Source organism: Rhinichthys klamathensis, unplaced genomic scaffold (genome assembly GCF_029890125.1).
Source record: "Rhinichthys klamathensis goyatoka isolate OS25496 unplaced genomic scaffold, OSU_Roscu_1.1 h1tg000670l_1, whole genome shotgun sequence".
NCBI classification, from domain to species: domain Eukaryota; kingdom Metazoa; phylum Chordata; class Actinopteri; order Cypriniformes; family Leuciscidae; genus Rhinichthys; species Rhinichthys klamathensis.
In genome coordinates, this window is record NW_026607106.1 from 437,628 (window position 1) to 443,906 (window position 6,279).

The window sequence follows — 6,279 nt, forward strand, 5'->3', positions numbered from 1 at the left end:
TTGTGTTCCTTTTACTCATATTATACTGGATATTATGTTGCATTACTTTGAATAATATTAAATAAACTTTAAAACAAAAAACAGTCAGTGATGTGGAAAACAAACTGCAACTGACTATACTATTTAAAACATGGTCTTTGTTTACACCACAACTTTCGCCCATTCAGAGGGCAATCATAAAGAAACTTTGTGAGGAAGATTTAATGTTAAACTTTGTCAACAGCAAAGATTGAAGACAGTGAAAGGACCGAGGACACTAAGCGTGATTTGTATGGAAGTAAAATAATGTCAAATGTTTTTGAAATAAAAAGCCTGTTGAATTGCACTACTTGAAAAAAATAGGCATTGCATTAACCATGCTTGCATTTTTATGCATTGTATTTTTAGGGCTTGCATTTTTATGGGCTGAAATTTAGCATGGTTGAATATTTAAGCTGTGAATATTTCAATTAAAAACATTTCAAACACATTTTCATTATTAAAAATTCAATAATCCATATTCACCATTCATATTTCATTTCCAAAATATTCAAACTGTTTAAAAAAATACAACCAATAATATTCAACAGGCAATTTCCGGTCCATTTGATTTCGCTTTGCAAATTCGCTTCCACAAATTTAGTGGTTCAAATTCGACAGTAAATTCAACATTGACGTCCAGGAACTGCAGGAAAAGCAGAAGATTGCCGAGCATAATCTCCATCTGCTGTTAGTCGGCCTCACCAGCAGGGGGTGCAAAAGCGCGTGTTGTTGACGAAGACATTCATTCATAAAATGGAAATGATTATCTGTGACAGTATATGCGGAAAAGATGATAAACACAAAAGCTGTGTTTATGTTTCATTCAATAACTTCATTGTTACTTTCCCTGCATCTACATGTCATCAGCTTTCTCTACCATGAACAGGATTATAATCGGTTTCCCTCAATACCTCATACTCAAGGATTCCCTTTCCGTTGGGACAAAACGCTTAACACATACAGTGATATGAAAGACCAATCTTGCACCTTGGGGATGTAGGCTGTAGGCTACTATATAGGCTACAGGCAAGAAGATGGACTCAGATAATAAACTTTACGCGCAAAGTTTCATGCTGAGCGTTTCGTGATATACTGGCATAAAATCAACACTTGATCAATTAATACTAACACTTTCTATTCTATTCTATTCTCTCTCTCTCTCTCTCTCTCTCTCTCTCTCTCTCTCTCTCTCTCTCTCTCTCTCTCTCTCTCTCTCTCTCTCTCTCTCTCTCTCTCTCTCTCTCTCTCTCTCTCTATATATATATATATATATATATATATATACACACTCACCGGCCACTTTATTAGGTACCCCATGCTAGTAACGGGTTGGACCCCCTTTTGCCTTCAGAACTGCCTCAATTCTTCGTGGCATAGATTCAACAAGGTGCTGGAAGCATTCCTCAGGGAGTTTGGTCCATATTGACATGATGGCATCACACAGTTGCCGCAGATTTGTCAGCTGCACATCCATGATGCGAATCTCCCGTTCCACCACATCCCAAAGATGCTCTATTGGGTTGAGATCTGGTGACTGTGGAGGCCATTTTAGTACAGTGAACTCATTGTCATGTTCAAGAAACCAATTTGAAATGATTAGAGCTTTGTGACATGGTGGAAGTAGCCATCAGAGGATGGGTACATGGTGGCCATAAAGGGATGGACATGGTCAGAAACAATGCTCAAGTAGGCCATGGCATTTAAACGATGCCCAATTGGCACTAAGGGGCCTAAAGTGTGCCAGGAAAACATCCCCCACACCATTACACCACCACCACCAGCCTGCACAGTGGTAACAAGGCATGATGGTTCCATGTTCTCATTCTGTTTACGCCAAATTCTGACTCTAACATCTGAATGTCTCAACAGAAATCGAGACTCATCAGACCAGGCAACATTTTTCCAGTCTTCAACTGTTCAATTTTGGTGAGCTCTTGCAAATTGTAGCCTCTTTTTCCTATTTGTAGTGGAGATGAGTGGTACCCGGTGGAGTCTTCTGCTGTTGTAGCCCATCCGCCTCAAGGTTGTGCGTGTTGTGGCTTCACAAATGCTTTGCTGCATACCTCGGTTGTAACGAGTGGTTATTTCAGTCAAAGTTGCTCTTCTATCAGCTTGAATCAGTCGGCCCATTCTCCTCTGACCTCTAGCATCAACAAGGCATTTTCGCCCACAGGACTGCCGCTCACTGGATGTTTTTTCTTTTTCGGACCATTCTCTGTAAACCCTAGAGATGGTTGTGCGTGAAAATCCCAGTAGATTAGCAGTTTCTGAAATACTCAGACCAGCCCTTCTGGCACCAACAATCATGCCACGTTCAAAGTCACTCAAATCAACTTTCTTCCCCATACTGATGCTCGGTTTGAACTGCAGGAGATTGTCTTGACCATGTCTACATGCCTAAATGCACTGAGTTGCCGCCATGTGATTGGCTGCTTAGAAATTAAGTGTTAACGAGCAGTTGGACAGGTGTACCTAATAAAGTGGCCGGTGAGTGTATATATATATATATATATATATATATATATATATAAAATGCCTACGTGTATTGCATTAGCTTAAACTGGGATCATAGCACTTGCACATTGTTGTCCTCCTATTGTTAGTTTAACTGTAATCGCTTTGGATAAAAGCGTATGCTAAATGACTAAATGTAAAATTGGCTTGACATTGGACATTCGCACATTTAGGGACCGTCTCTAAAGTTGCATACAACATTGGCAAGTACGTTTCTAACTTCAATCGCAAACTTATATTTATTTGAATAAATATCAAAAATCCAAAGGGTGCGCATTATGCCTGACACTACATGAACACTTACAGTTGGTTTTATGACTGGAAGTCGTTCTATTCAAATGCTATTGAAGTTAGAAACGTGTATACCAAAGTCGTATACACTTTAGAGACGGTCCCTAAATGTGCGAATGTCCAACATCAAGCCAACTTAATGCCAGTCTATCACTGGGAAACGCTTAGCTGTGCGCGTTATTCTGAGTCCTTCTGCTTGCCTGTGAGTTTGGACTTTTACATCACTAGTCCATTAAGCTACGTTAAGCTTATATGTCCAGCAGGGGAATCCTGAAGTATTGAGGGAAACCCTAATAGCCTGCATGCAGCACATCGCCACAATATAAAGTTAAGGCAACTAAACAACCAAGAGAAATATATGTCAACCTCAAAAATGTAACATTGGATCTGTATATCCGCATCGGGGAATAAAATTATGATCTCGTTCACGGTAGAGAAATATGCATGTAGGCTACACAGGAAAAGTAACCGTGAAGGCACCGAATTTAACAAAAACAGCCGTCATAATAATCACTAATAAACTTACATTGCTGTAAATGAGTTTTATGAATGAATGACTTGCTCTAATTTTGCTGGTCTTCGTCAACAACACGCGCTTTTGCACCCCCTGCTGGTGAGGTCGACTAACAGCAGATGGAGATTATACTCGGCAATCTTCTGCTTTTCCTGCAGTTCCTGGACGTCAATGTTGAATTTACTGTCGAATTTGAACCAACTCAATTTGTGGAAGCGAATTTGCAAAGCGAAATAAAATGGACCGAAAATTGCCTGTTGAATATTATTGGTTGTATTTTTAAACAGTTTGAATATTTTGGAAATGAAATATGAATGGTGAATATGGATTATTGAATTTTTAATAGTGAAAATGTGTTTGAAATGTTTTTAATTGAAATATTCACAGCTTAAATATTCAACCATGTTGAATTTCAGCCCATAAAAATGCAAGCCCTAAAAATACAATGCATAAAAATGCAAGCATGGTTAATGCAATGCCTATTTTTTTTTCAAGTAGTGCAATTCAACAGGCTTTTTATTTCAAAAACATTTGACATTATTTTACTTCCATAGATTTGTCTTGACCAGCACTGTACAGTCTCCATGTGAGAATGTGAGAGGATATAATGTGTTTCTGAGGCTCTGTCGGTTACAGTTAGGGCACAGCAACCTGTTGTAGATTCGTTTAAAAATCTTGTCAAACAGGATTTCAGCGCAACTAAATTTCGTGCTTTGGGAAGCAGACTCTTTGTGGTTTTGCATAGAGAAGTCTTTTTAGAGAACAGTATTTTTAGAGAAATCTTCACAATTTGTTTATTTATTAATAAAAAAGTATGGATGCTATTTATACTGAAACATTATGCTCTAGTTCATCCTCAGTTATCGTTCTGTCTGTTTATCTCTCTGTCATTCATTTTATCTATCTATCTATCTATCTATCTATCTATCTATCTATCTATCTATCTATCTATCTATCTATCTATCTATCTGTCATTTTATCTTAGGTTATTAATAACATGTAAGTTGATGTTGATATTTGATTCTTGTAAATATGGTATTTATAATGCATGCACAAGAGAACTGAGATGGGTTTTGGCCTGCTGCCACAGATGATCCAGTTGTTACATATTCAAGGTCATTTGACATGAGGTCTGGTGTAACACGAGACTAGCATCTCTTTCCAGCAGAAACCTCAGTGTGCCTCTCCACTCTCCCCCTGCAGTCCACCCGTTCTGCATAACACTATCTACACACAAAACCCTTCTCTTCTGCATGGCAATACAGAATAGCTGGGATGCTCAATATAGGACACGTATTAAAAATGTATGACCTTTAATGACTGTTCATTTATATCTTTATTGCTTTCCCCCCCCTGTGGATTCTGGTAAATCTGTGGATTCTCAAAGCACTGCATGATGTATGTCACATCCAAGATCAGAAGCAGAAAATGACTCATTTATTTCAATGGCAAGTCATGTATCACCTTTTCATGTAAATGACAAGATAAATAACTTTCATTTCATAAAAAAAAAAAGACAGACATTATATCATCTTGAGAGAAAACAATCTCTCCATAAGCTTTCTTTGGCAACAAAACCACTGTTTTTCTTACTGGCACTTAATCAGGTTAAGATGTAACAGGGCTGTCCTGTTTGGGCAAATTCTCTTTAATAATGCTTACATCTCGAGTTGCTCCCCAACAAATCTATCACTTCTGACATTTTGGCCAATAGAAATCTGAGCTTGCTGCAGGTTTTGTGGAGGGATTGGCTGGCTTGTTGCTAAGAGTCAAAGTGCAGTAACTCATTGAGGAACAGGGCATTCCCACACTGCTGAATAGAGTACGCACCCTGTAAGCAGAGAGAGATACACAAGGCAGAAGAGCGTGTCGCAGCTTGTTGAAATATCATGGGAAATTGCACAAGTGCACCTGTACCAGGCTCCCTGGTTATGCATGAGCGAATGCACCCCAATGTTTTGTGCAATCAAACACATAAACAAGGGCACGTTTGTTAAAAGGCAATGAGAGTATTTATGAATGCCAGAGTACTTAGGATATTGTAGTGGGTGGTGCAGTTATTCTTAAATAAAAAATAAAAAATAAAAAAAAGTGTTTGGGACCTCCAAAGGGCCACAAGGAGGGTGCAAGGAGGTATGTGGAAACTTTTAGAGAAGAGAAAAAAAAGTGGAAAACAATTTCACTGTTTTTTGGCCCTGGTACAAAGTGACTTGACTTGACTAATCATATCGTCAGCACTATCATTATAAGAGCAGACTGATTGATGAAATGAAAGGAAGAAGTGCTGCAATCATAGTGTTCTTGTGTTAGCAATGGTTACCTCCAAAGAAAGAAGTGAAGCCATCATTGCTTTGCATTAAAATGGCCTCACATGCAAGGGAATTGCAGCAAAGAATGTTGCACCTGAAATAACCATTAACTGAATCCAATAAGAACTTCAAGGAGACATATATGTAAACATATATAGGCTTTGACAGTATAAAATCCATTTTAATTTATTTATGCTTTTTTCATTAAAATATATGGCTGTCTTCATATTTTCATTTTTGGATCATCATTATATTTTGCAAGCCTTTTGGGTCAGAAAACACCTAGTTTAGGATCTACGTTATCTTACATGTTCCAACTCTAAAATACATAACAAATGCCCTCTGCTGTGCCAGTTGTGTCACTACAGCGCAGCATTTCTAGACTCAAACAGGCTTAATTCATACCCTTCCCACAAATGTCCTGTAGTCAAAGATCATAAATTCATAAGTGTAATACTTATTTTTTTGTAATACTTATATTTCCAGCAATTTAAATCTCTGCTCAAAACTTTGAAGTTATACTTTTTTTTTGTCGTTGTTTTATGCATTTAAGTCTGTGTTAAAAATGCAGAAAGGATGCATATCAGTATTTCAACTAGAAGGAAAACAAAAGGAAAAAAAAATAAACAC